The sequence below is a fragment of the Somniosus microcephalus genome, chromosome 4, assembly GCF_052327205.1.
Source record: "Somniosus microcephalus isolate GS21.2 chromosome 4, FLI_Smic_1.0, whole genome shotgun sequence".
In the NCBI taxonomy this organism is placed as follows: domain Eukaryota; kingdom Metazoa; phylum Chordata; class Chondrichthyes; order Squaliformes; family Somniosidae; genus Somniosus; species Somniosus microcephalus.
The window spans coordinates 245,878,698-245,892,002 of record NC_140990.1 but is presented as its reverse complement, the minus strand read 5'-3'; positions in this window follow the sequence as shown (position 1 = coordinate 245,892,002).

Sequence of the window (13,305 nt, the reverse complement as noted above, 5' to 3'; positions counted from 1 at the left end):
AATTCAGGCTTGTAGTAGGACACAAGTCACAGAATCACAGAAACCCCACAGTGCAGATAGAGGCCATTTCGGCCCATCGAGCCTGCACCGACACACATCCCACCCGATCCCCGTAACCCCTACACCAACACCAACACATATCCCACCCTATCCCCGTAACCCCACGTATTTAATCCCCCTAACACTAAGGGTCAATTTATCATAGCCAATCAACCTAACCCACACATCTTTGGACTGTGGGAGGAAACCGGAGCACCCGGAGAAAACCCACGCAAACACGGGAAGAATGTGCAAACTCCACACAGACAGTCACCCGAGGCCGGATTTGAACCCGGGTCCCTGGCGCTGTAGAGCTTATCAACCTGATAGGGCTTGAAATTGAAAAAAATGAAAGCAAGTTGGATTTGGAAACAGTTCTGATATTCAAACCCCAGTGCTCTCACCTTTGTCAGCCATGGCTTAGTTGGTAACACCACTCGCCTCTGGGTCAGAAGGTTGTGGGTTCAAGTCCCACTCCAGAGACTTAAGCACAAAAATCTAGGCTGACACTCCAAGGTGCTATACAAATGCAAGTCTTTTTTTGTGTGGACTCCTCTGTTTTACAGCCAGACTGTCCAAACAGTACAGCCTTTTAGGTCATTTAGACATGTACCAAGGAGCCCTATGAACCATGTGTAAAGTTTAAATGGAATATATCTCAAACTGCTAATACTATCAGATCTTGGTCTCAGATGGTATTGATATAATGCTCAAAATTTGCTCCCAGAATTTTTTGATGATAGCTGAATCCTCTGATGTATTTCATAGAATCATAGAAAGTTATAGCACGGAAGGAAGCCATTTCGGCCCATCGTATCCACGCCGGCCAACAAAGAGCTATCCAGCCTAATCCCACTTCCCAGCTCTTGGTCCGTAGCCCTGCAGGTTACAGCAGCCCAATTGCACATCCAAGTACTTTTCAAATGTGGTTAGGGTTTCTGCCTCTACCACCCTTTCAGGCAGTGAGTTCCAGACCCCCACAACCCTCTGGGTGAAGAAATTTCCCCTCAAATTCCCTCTAAACCTTCCCCCAATTACTTTAAATCTGTGCCCCCTGGTTTTTGACCTCACTGCTAAGGGAAATAGGTCCTTTCTATCCACTTTATCTATGCCCCTCATAATTTTATACACCTGCTGAGATACCGCGGCAAACGTGGGAGTCGAGACCAGAGTTGATGGAACACAACTGCTTTAATTTACATCATGGCAAAACAAGTGAAGTTAAAAAGCCCGCGCAACCACTTAAATACTCCCCAGACAGGAAGTGCTCCCGGCAGCCTGTCCCTGTGGGAAACAAGTTGCCGGAGGAAAGGGCCCACGGCTGGGGGCGGCTGCTGCTGGCAGTGCACCTGCGTAAACTGTCCGTGCCGCCGTGAGCGGATTATGTCCAATGATGGCGTGTCGCCACAGAACTCCCCCCAGAATCCGCTTAGGAGGAGTGGACGAGTCGTGACGGTGGTCTAATGGTTCTGCCGGAGCGGCTCTGAGTGGCTGCCGGTCTAGTTGGTGGGGCCGGGCGGTTCACCGCCGGCTGTGCTGGCTGTGCTGGCGGGATGGCCTCTAGTTGGAGGTCGGGCCACGGGGACCTGTTCCCCTGGTTCTGTGAGTGCTGGTTTGAGTCGGTCGATGGAGACTGTTTCGACCCTGTCGCCGAGTCGCAGCTTGAAGACCTTGTCCCCGGTTTGTAGTACCTCGTACGGTCCGTCGTACGGGGGTCGCAGGGGTCCGTGGTGTGTGTCATGTCGCACGAAGACGAAGCGTGCCTGCTGTAAGTTTGGTGGGACGTGAGGTGCGTGTTCGCCGTGTCGGTTAACCGGAAGTGGGGCGAACTGTTGAGCGGAAGAGAAAGAGTTGAGCCGCTGCTGTTCAGCCGACCAAGGCGTGGTAGCCTCCGGGAGGAATTCGCCTGGTCCGTAGACTAACTCCGCTGCTAAGGACTGGAGGTCTTCCTTGACCGCGGTGCGTAGGCCTAGTAGCACCCACGGTAGGCGGTCAGTCCAGGTACTGTCCTGCAGGCTGGCGCGGAGTAAGGCCTTGAGTGACCCGTGGTTCGGTGGAGCGTCACCCCGAGGTTGCGTGCTGTGGCCGTCCAGAGTTCGGAGGTGAACTGGGCGCCTCTGTCAGAGGTTATGTCGGCCGGTACGCCGAACCTCGCGACCCAGGTGTTAACGAACGCCCTGGCGATGTCGGCTGTGGTGGTGGAGGTCAGCGGCACTGCCTCAGGCCAGCGTGTGTAGCGGTCGACCATCGTGAGGAGATAAATTTGGCCTTGCGATGGCGGCAGAGGACCGACGATGTCGACGTGTATGTGGTCGAAGCGGTGGCTGGGTACCTCGAAGTCTCCCAGGGGTGCTTTTGTGTGCCGCTGCACCTTAGCCCATTGGCAGGAGTTGGCCCAAGTCCGAACATGTTTGCTGAGGCTGCGCCAGACGAAGCGCTGGGAGAGGAGTTTGACGGATGCGCGGGAACCCGGATGGAAGAGCCCGTGGAGCGCGTCGAAGATGCGGCGGCGCCAGATTGCAGGGACAACCGGCCTGGGTTGGCCGAGTGAGACGTCGCAAGTGACTGCCGTGGCTTCGGGCCCGTGCGTGACCTTGGCTAGGCGTAGCCCTGGCAGGCTGGCAGCCGCCGAGAGGAGGTCTGGGTCCGTGAGCTGGGCCGCTGCTAGTTGCGCGTAGTCGACCGCTAGGTGATTCGCGCAGATGGCGGGACGGGAAAGGCAGTCGGCGACAACGTTGTCTCTACAGGAGATGTGCTGGATGTCCGTAGTAAACTCGGACACGGCCGTGAGCTGGCGTTGCTGCGGGGTCGGTGTTCTTGGCCATTGCGTATGTGAGCGGCTTGTGGTCCACGTATGCGGTAAAGGGGCGGCCCTCCAGGAGGAACCTGAAATGGCGGACCGACAGGTGGAGCGCGAGGAGCTCGCGGTCGAAAGTAGAGTATTTGACCTCCGGGGGGCGCAGTTGGCGGCTGTAGAAGGCAAGTGGCTGCCGCGCGCCATTGACCCACTGCTCGAACATGGCTCCGACCGCATGGCCGGAGGCGTCGGTGGTGAGCGCGACCCTGGCATCGGCCCTCGGGTGCGCGAGCAGGGTGGCATCGGCGAGCGCGTTTTTGGTGGCGTCGAAGGCGGCTGATGTGTCAGCGGTCCAGGCTACGGCCATCTTGCCGGATTTACCTCGGAGGGAGTCGTATAGGGGCTTCATGAGGGCTGCAGCTCTGGGGATGAACCTGTTGTAGAAGTTCACCATCCCGAGGAATTCCTGGAGGCCCTTGATGGTTTTGGGGCAGGGGAATTGCTGGACGGCCTGCACCTTGTTGGGCAGGGGGACGGCCCCAGCAGGGGTGATGTGCTGGCCGAGAAAGTCGATCTCGGCTAGGCCAAATTGGCACTTCGCCGGGCTGAGGATGAGCCCATGTTGGGCTAGGCGCCCGAACAGGATGCGAAGGTGTTCGAGGTATTCCTGTTTGGAGGAGCTGGCCACGAGAATGTCATCCAAATAGACGAATAGGAAGTTCAGGTCCCGGAGGACTGAGTCCATAAGGCGCTGGAAAGCCTGGGCTGCATTCTTGAGGCCAAAAGGCATCCTCAGGAACTCGAACAGGCCGAATGGGGTGATGACGGCCGTTTTGGGGATGTCCGCGGGGTGTACGGGGACTTGGTGGTAACCGCGCACCAGGTCGACCTTGGAGAAGACGGTTCATCCGGCCAGTCGGGCCGAGAAGTCCTGGATGTGCGGCACCGGGTATCGGTCGGGGGTGGTGGCGTCGTTGAGGCGGCGGTAGTCCCCGCAGGGGCGCCAGCCTCCGCCGGGCTTGGGGGCGATGTGGAGGGGCGAGGCCCAAGGGCTGCTGGAGCAGCGGATGATGCCGAGTTGCTCCATGGTGGTGAACTCGGCCCGCGCGATTTCCAGCTTGGCCGGGTCAAGTCTGCGGGCGTGGACAGAGACCGGGGGGCCGGTGGTGGGGATATAGTGCTCCACACCGTGTTTGGCGACTTTGGCCGAAAAGGTGGGGTTAGTGAGGGCGGGAAACTCGGCTAGTAGTGCCGAGTAGTCGGCCGTGGCTCTGGCGAGGTAGTAGGTCGTCAGGCCGGCCGAACGGGCCGGGGTGAATGCGCCAGGGATAGGGGCCATAGTGTTGATGTCGACGAGGCGGTGCCTCGGAATGTCGACAAGGAGGCCGTGGGCGCATAGGAAGTCGGCACCGATGAGTGGGCAGAGGACCTTGGCTGTGAGGAACTCCCAGCGGTAGCGGCGGCCTGCGAGGTCGAGCGTGACCATGCGGGTGCCGTATGTGCAGATGTCAGAGCCATTGGCTGCGGCCAGCGTGATACCCCGTGCGCCGCGTTGGATTTCGAGGGCGGAGGCGGGGGTGATGCTGTGCTGGGCTCCTGTGTCGCACAGAAATCGGCGGTTGGTGCTGTCGTCAGTGACGTACAGTAGGGGCCCCTTTTGCCCCGCGGCCATCGTGGGGGCCGGTGCGGGGGGAGGGGTTTGAAAGTGCACGGCGGCGTGCAGCGTTGGGCCCTAGTGCAAAAACGGGTGTGGTAGTAGCAGTGGCCCAGAGTGGAAGGGCGGTCGGGCCTAGTGGGCCGGGGGGACCGCGTGGTCGTTGCCGTGAGGTCAGGTGCGACGTCGCGGGCGGTCTGCGTGGAGAGCAGCCGGTCGGCCTTTTCAGCTATCTCGTTCAGGTCCATGGAGCCAGACTGCACAATGAGTGGGCGGATGCTGGCGGGGAGCTGCCAAATGAAAAGCGTGCGAAAGACGGCGCCGGGTTTTTTGTCGTCCGAAAGGGACAGCATGTGGGAAAGCAGGTCTGATGGTGAAGCGTCACCAAGGCCTGGGAGGTCGAGGAGTTGGCAGTTGCGCTGGTAGAAGGACGCCTGAAATTTTTTAAGGAGCGCGGCCTTCAGATGTTCGTACATGCCTTCCTCTGGTGGATCCTGCAGCGCTGCCCAAACCTTGGGGACTGTGGTGCAGGTGAGAGAGGCGACGAGGTAGTCGTACTTCGTGGCGTCGACTGTAATGCTTCTCAGCCGGAATCTGGACTCGGCTTGAACGAACCAGGCCTCGGCCAGGTTCTCCCAAAAGTCCGGTAGTTTAACCGTGACTGCGTTTGTATCCGCCATGCTAGCTTAGGATTCGTCCTCAGCGTCGGGGTCACCAGTGTTGAGATACCGCGGCAAACGTGGGAGTCGAGACCAGAGTTGATGGAACACAACTGCTTTAATTTACATCATGGCAAAACAGGTGAAGCTAAAAAGCCCGCGCAACCACTTAAATACTCCCCAGACAGGAAGTGCTCCCGGCAGCCTGTCCCTGCGGGAAACAAGTTGCCGGAGGAAAGGGCCCACGGCTGGGGGCGGCTGCTGCCGGCAGTGCGCCTGCGTAAACTGTCCGTGCCGCCATGAGCGGATTATGTCCAATGATGGCGTGTCGCCACACACCTCAATGAGGTCTCCCCTCAGCCTCCTCTGTTCCAAGGAAAACAGACCCAGCCTATCCAGTCTTTCCTCATAGCCAAGATTCTCTACACCCAGCAACATCCTTGTAAATCGCCTCTGTACCCTCTCTAGTGCAATCACATCTTTCCTGTAATGTGGTGACCAGAACTGCACGCAGTACTCTAGCTGAGGCCTAACTAGTGTTTTATACAGTTGAAGCATAACCCCCCTGCTCTTGTATTCTATGCCACAGCTAATAAAGGCAAGCATTCCGTATGCCTTCTTAACCACCTTATCTACCTGGCCTGCTACCTTCAGGGATCAGTGGACATGCACTCCAAGGTCCCTTTGTTCCTCTACACTACTCAGTGTCCTACCATTTAATGTGTATTCCCTTTCCTTGTTAGCCCTCCCCAAATGCATTACCTCACACTTCTCTGGATTGAATTCCATTTGCCACTTTTCTGCCCACCTGACCAATTTATTGATATCTTCCTGCAGTCTACAACTTCCTTCTTCATTATCAACCACACAGCCGATTTTAGTATCATCTGCAAACTTCTTAATCATACCCCCTATATTCAAGTCTAGATCATTGATATAATAAAAAATCAAGGGACCTAGTGCTGAGCCCTGCGGAACTCCACTGGAAACAGCCTTCCAGTGACAAAACCACCCATCAACCATTACCCTCTGCTTCCTGTCTCCGAGCCAGTTATGAATCCAACTTGACACTTTGCCCTGGATCCCATGGGCTTTTAACTTCGCGACCAGTCTGCCATGTGGTGGAACCTGTTGTATCCGTGTGTTAATGGAGACACGGAATGCAGGAGTTGGTTTAACAGGTGTTTACTGAACAAAGTCTGGAGGTGAACTAAAAGATACAAGACGCTATACAGGCTTATATACCCGAGTGGTCACTACCGGTATTACAGTACACAGGGGCTCTTAAAGGTACATACACTACAGAACCTTATCAAAAACCTTGCTAAAGTCCATATACACATCAAATGCGCTACCCTCATCTACCCTCCTTATTACCTCCTCAAAAAATTCAACCCTGCTCAGATATCTGATATACGTATTCACTTTTAATTACTGATGGTCCAAGTTTTCTGAAATGAGAACTACCTAACCTAGTTTTCAACACCAAAACATTTCTAGTTACACAGATTCTATTATGTCCATGTATAATTGAGACACGGACAGCAGGAGATGATTATAACAAGCCTTTACTGAATGGAGACAATCGGGAAACTGAAACTACAGAAGGCTGCTAGCGCCTTTTATACAGGGGTGGTCACTGCCGGTACTGCAGTCTGAGACCAGTTATTCCCTTAAAGGTACATACACAACACTTCCTCCCCTTTTAGATAAACAGTACATAACATTTTAAGTAATCATTAATTAACATGTTTACAAGAACAATAATCTACACATTTGCTGCAGTTAATCAATTATAAGTCAGTCTCTCTGGAGGCTTCCTGACTCGGTCCGGATAACGCCTCAGTGGTGTAGTAGTTTTCGGTGGTGTAGTAGGTTCGTTTGGCAAGGTCGATTCAGCTTGAATGCCAGTGTTGGGTTCATCTGTTTCCAGTATCACCGGATCGGAGGTAGATACTATGGGTATCTCTGCTTCATCATTAGGCGTATAGAGTTGTGGTGTAGGTTGTCCCTTTTCGGATGACTCTACGATCTGGTCAGCATGGCGCCTGATTATGCTTTCACCAATGTCCATGGTATACATCAGCGGTCCTAGTCGTGTGCAAATAGTTCCAGGCTGCCATTTCTCGGTACGGTAGTCCCGGGCCAAAACTTGTTGACCTATCTGGAAGGTTCTAGTTGGCCTTTCATTCTTGCCTTGAAATTGCTGGTTCTCTACGACCCTTCTGATGTTTGGCTTGATCAAATCCAGCCGGCAACTTAGTCTTCTATTGAAAAACATCATGGCGGGAGTTTGGTTTGTAACCACATGTGTTGCATTCCTGTACGCAAACAAGAAGTTATCTACCTTATGTTGTAAATTTATGTCTTCATTACCCATGGCCTTTATGGCCTTCTTGAAGGTCTGGACAAACCTTTCAGCTAATCCATTGGTGGTGGGATGGTATGGGGCGGACGTGTAGTGCTTAACCCCATTGTTTTTTAAGAACTTCCTGAATTCTTCGGACACAAATTGCGGTCCATTATCAGAACAGATCTGTTCAGGCAGCCCATTCCTGGCAAATATGGTCCTTAATACTGTGATGGTTTTTTCCGTGGTGGTGGAGGACATCTTTATTACCTCCGGCCACTTGGAGTGTGCATCAACCGCGATTAAGAACATTGAGTCCATAAATGGACCAGCAAAGTCGATATGTACCCTTTGCCATGGAGATGAGGGCCACTCCTATGGATGTAGAGGGGCTTGTGGTGGGGCGTTTTGGACCTTCTGGCATCCTAGGCAGCTCTTGGTCATTTCTTCGATGTCTCCATCGATACCTGGCCACCACACAAACGCTCTGGCTAGGTTCTTCATTTTCACTCCACCCAAATGCCCCTCGTGAAGCTCCTTTAGCACTTTATCCTGGAGTTTGGGTGGAATCACCACTCTGGATCCACACATCAAGGTTCCTCGGCACACTGACAGCTGTTCTCTTCTTTTTGAGAATGCTGGCAACAGTGGTTCGCCATGTGCTGGCCATCCCTTCACCGTTAAATCGTAGACTCGTGAGAGAGTCGGGTCATTTCTCGTTTCCTTTTCAATGGTAGAATGTGTTACTGGTAGACATTCCACTATGGTTGAGTGGAACATCTCCACTGGGTCCACTGTAGGTGCCTCTTCTACCGTTGGCAACGGTAGGTGCGATAAAACGTCAGCATTCCCATGCTGTTTTGATCCTTTGTATTTTATGTCATATTGGTGTGCCCCTAGGAAAAGGGACCACCTCTGTAGCCTTTGCGCTGTCATAATGGGAACGCCCTTTTTAGGGTTGAATATGGAGACGAGGGGTTGATGGTCAGTCAACAAGGTAAATTTTTGTCCATGTAGGTAATGGTTGAATTTCTTCACTCCCCACACCAGGCTGAGTGCTTCCCTGTCGATCTGGGCATAGTTACACTCAGCTGAGCTCAATGAGCGTGACGCAAAAGCTATCGGCCGCTCCGAGCCATCAGTGAATCTATGCGCTAATACCGCTCCTACGCCGTAAGGGGATGCATCGCACGCCAGTCTGATTGGCAGTGATGGGTTGTAATGAGCCAACACTTCCTTGGACGTGATCAAGCCTTTGCATTTATGGAAGGCACGTTTACAGTCTTCGCTCCATTTCCAAATTACTCCCGTTTGTAGCAGTGCGTTAAGAGGGTGCAGAACAGTTGACAAGTTCGGTAAAAATTTATGATAGTAATTTATCAATCCCAGGAACGACCTTAATTGTGAGACATTTTCAGATGCTGGGGCTTTTATGACCGCTTCAATTTTTTCAGGTGACTTATGCAACCCTTCTTCGTTAATTATATGGCCACAATATGATATTTGTTTCTGGAAAAATTCGCACTTGGGGCGATTTGCTCGTAGGCCCCGTTCTCTCAGCCTACTGAGCACCTGCTCCAAATTGGCAAGGTGCTCGTTGTCATTTTCTCCTGTTATAAGGATGTCGTCTAGGTAGCATTGAGTCCCCGGAATCCCTTGCAGGACTTGTTCCATAGCTCTTTGCCAGATAGCTGGAGCTGATGCTACTCCGAAAACCAGTCGATTGTACTGGTACAGGCCCTTGTGTGTGTTTATCGTGAGATACTTTTTAGAGGCCTCCTCAACCTCCATCTGTAGATATGCCTGTGCCAAGTCAATTTTGGTGAAACGTTTCCCTCCGGATAGTGAGGCGAAAATATCTTTTATCCTCGGAAGAGGATACTGTATCGTGTGAAGGACCGGGTTTACAGTCACCTTGAAGTCCCCACAGATGCGAACTTTTCTCTGTTCTTCAGATTTATCATTATTCAACGTTATCTTCATGACCGGGACGATGGGTGTTGCCCACTCGCTCCAATCTACCTTGGATAACACGCCTGCTTTTTCCAAATTCTCCAGCTCTGCCTCGACTGCTGGACGAATTGCGTATGGCACCGGCCTTGCCTTAAAAAACTTGGGAATTGCCGCATCTTCCACTTTTATTGAGGCGGTGACGCCTTTCAAGGTTCGTAGTTCCTGTTGAAACACTTCTTTGGCGTTAGCCAAGATGTCTTTTAATCGTTCAGGTATGACGTCATCATAATTTTTTTTCTTACTGGTCACCGTCAGTGCCTGAATGGAGTGCCAGTCTAAGCGTATCTTCCTGATCCATTCACGTCCCAACAACGGTGGACCACCATCTTGCAGAACGTATAAATACAACTTCTGTATTTCCTTGTCGTTGTGTACAACAGGCACCCTTATTTTCCCTCTGGGGTATACTTTCTGCCCCATATATGTCTTCAAGATAATGGATGTGCCTTTCAAAGGTATATGCGGAAATAGCCGCTCGTAATCCCGTCGACTTATGATGGTCAGAGCTGACCGTGTATCTAGCTCCATTTTAACTGGGGACCCCGCTATCGTGAGGGTAACCCAAATGGTCTGGTAATCTTCTTTGGCAATTACATCATGTAATTTGAGACAGCTTAGTCTCTTGTTTCCGGAGTCGCTATTGCTCTTCTGGTCTTCGGAGCTACTGTCCGTCATCATTTGTACCTTTCTGCATTCTTCCTTATTGATTTTTTTTCTGTCAGTGGATTTTTTGTTTCCAGATCGGCATACACGTGCAATGTGTCCCATCTTTCCGCATTGCCTGCATGCTTTGTCCTTGAACCAGCAGTCCCTCTGGTCATGGGTGGATCTGCCGCAGCGATAACATCTCTCAAAACCCCGTGTCATTTCATGGGTGCTGAAGTCCTGTGGCTTTTGCTGTATCTCTGCAGCTCCTCTTGCTGCTGCTTCGTATGATACAGCCACACTGAAAGCCTTGTCCAGTGTCAAATCTTTCTCAGAAAGTAGCCTTTTCTGTGTTCCTTCACTTAGGAGACCGCAGACGAATTTGTCTTGAAGAGAATCTGCCAGTCCTGCCCCGAATTGGCAGTGCTTTGACAGCTTTCTTAATTCGGTGAGGTAATCAGCGTTACTTTCATTCTTGTGCTGATTCCTCCTGAAGAATCTGAATCGTTCCGCCATCAGCAGCGGTGTTGGGTTTAAGTGCTCCTGTAGGGTATCAACAATCTCCTTAAAATTCTTGTCCATCGGTTTGGCTGGAGTGATTAAGTTTCGTAACAGCCCCATGTCCTTGCGCCCATCAGATTTAGAAGTACCGATGCCGTTTTATCATCCTCTACTTCATTCGCTGTGCAATATACCTCCACTCTTTCCACATATGTGGTCCAATCCTCTATATCACTATCGAAAGCAGTAATATTGCCAGTCTTAGGCATCCTGAAAATCAAAAATGGCGCCTCCCGCGCTTTCCTTTCTTCCCTGCCGAGAAAAAAATGGCGTCTCCCACGCTTTCCCGCCGCTGCCGCTGCTGACAACGTTGTTCTCCGCGGTTTTTATTTACACAGATATTTTTAATAGTTGGAGACTCGTTCCCGCCGGGCTCTCTGGGACTTTTCCCTCCCTCTGCTTGGTCCGAACGCCGACCTGCTTTGCAGCGCCGGCCGCTTCCCGAGTGCTCCACCCTCCGTCTCTGTTTGCCTCCGCCTTCCGACTTGCTGCTCGGCCCCGCTGCAGAGCCACCCGATCGAGCCCCAGCCCGCCGCCCAGGAAGGATTAGTGCAGTACCTGCCACCAGCCCGGCTAGCTGGTGAAACCACAGTTTGTTTTTTTTCTTTTTTTTTGTCTTCGACCTTCGTCTGCGGAATCGATCTCCTTGAGGTGCTGCCGAATTGCAGGCAAGTCTGTTTCCAATTCGTCGCCACTGTTGTATCCGTGTGTTAATGGAGACACGGAATGCAGGAGTTGGTTTAACAGGTGTTTACTGAACAAAGTCTGGAGGTGAACTAAAAGATACAAGACGCTATACAGGCTTATATACCCGAGTGGTCACTACCGGTATTACAGTACACAGGGGCTCTTAAAGGTACATACACTACAGAACCTTATCAAAAACCTTGCTAAAGTCCATATACACATCAAATGCGCTACCCTCATCTACCCTCCTTATTACCTCCTCAAAAAATTCAACCCTGCTCAGATATCTGATATACGTATTCACTTTTAATTACTGATGGTCCAAGTTTTCTGAAATGAGAACTACCTAACCTAGTTTTCAACACCAAAACATTTCTAGTTACACAGATTCTATTATGTCCATGTATAATTGAGACACGGACAGCAGGAGATGATTATAACAAGCCTTTACTGAATGGAGACAATCGGGAAACTGAAACTACAGAAGGCTGCTAGCGCCTTTTATACAGGGGTGGTCACTGCCGGTACTGCAGTCTGAGACCAGTTATTCCCTTAAAGGTACATACACAACACTTCCTCCCCTTTTAGATAAACAGTACATAACATTTTAAGTAATCATTAATTAACATGTTTACAAGAACAATAATCTACACATTTGCTGCAGTTAATCAATTATAAGTCAGTCTCTCTGGAGGCTTCCTGACTCGGTCCGGATAACGCCTCAGTGGTGTAGTAGTTTTCGGTGGTGTAGTAGGTTCGTTTGGCAAGGTCGATTCAGCTTGAATGCCAGTGTTGGGTTCATCTGTTTCCAGTATCACCGGATCGGAGGTAGATACTATGGGTATCTCTGCTTCATCATTAGGCGTATAGAGTTGTGGTGTAGGTTGTCCCTTTTCGGATGACTCTACGATCTGGTCAGCATGGCGCCTGATTATGCTTTCACCAATGTCCATGGTATACATCAGCGGTCCTAGTCGTGTGCAAATAGTTCCAGGCTGCCATTTCTCGGTACGGTAGTCCCGGGCCAAAACTTGTTGACCTATCTGGAAGGTTCTAGTTGGCCTTTCATTCTTGCCTTGAAATTGCTGGTTCTCTACGACCCTTCTGATGTTTGGCTTGATCAAATCCAGCCGGCAACTTAGTCTTCTATTGAAAAACATCATGGCGGGAGTTTGGTTTGTAACCACATGTGTTGCATTCCTGTACGCAAACAAGAAGTTATCTACCTTATGTTGTAAATTTATGTCTTCATTACCCATGGCCTTTATGGCCTTCTTGAAGGTCTGGACAAACCTTTCAGCTAATCCATTGGTGGTGGGATGGTATGGGGCGGACGTGTAGTGCTTAACCCCATTGTTTTTTAAGAACTTCCTGAATTCTTCGGACACAAATTGCGGTCCATTATCAGAACAGATCTGTTCAGGCAGCCCATTCCTGGCAAATATGGTCCTTAATACTGTGATGGTTTTTTCCGTGGTGGTGGAGGACATCTTTATTACCTCCGGCCACTTGGAGTGTGCATCAACCGCGATTAAGAACATTGAGTCCATAAATGGACCAGCAAAGTCGATATGTACCCTTTGCCATGGAGATGAGGGCCACTCCTATGGATGTAGAGGGGCTTGTGGTGGGGCGTTTTGGACCTTCTGGCATCCTAGGCAGCTCTTGGTCATTTCTTCGATGTCTCCATCGATACCTGGCCACCACACAAACGCTCTGGCTAGGTTCTTCATTTTCACTCCACCCAAATGCCCCTCGTGAAGCTCCTTTAGCACTTTATCCTGGAGTTTGGGTGGAATCACCACTCTGGATCCACACATCAAGGTTCCTCGGCACACTGACAGCTGTTCTCTTCTTTTTGAGAATGCTGGCAACAGTGGTTCGCCATGTGCTGGCCATC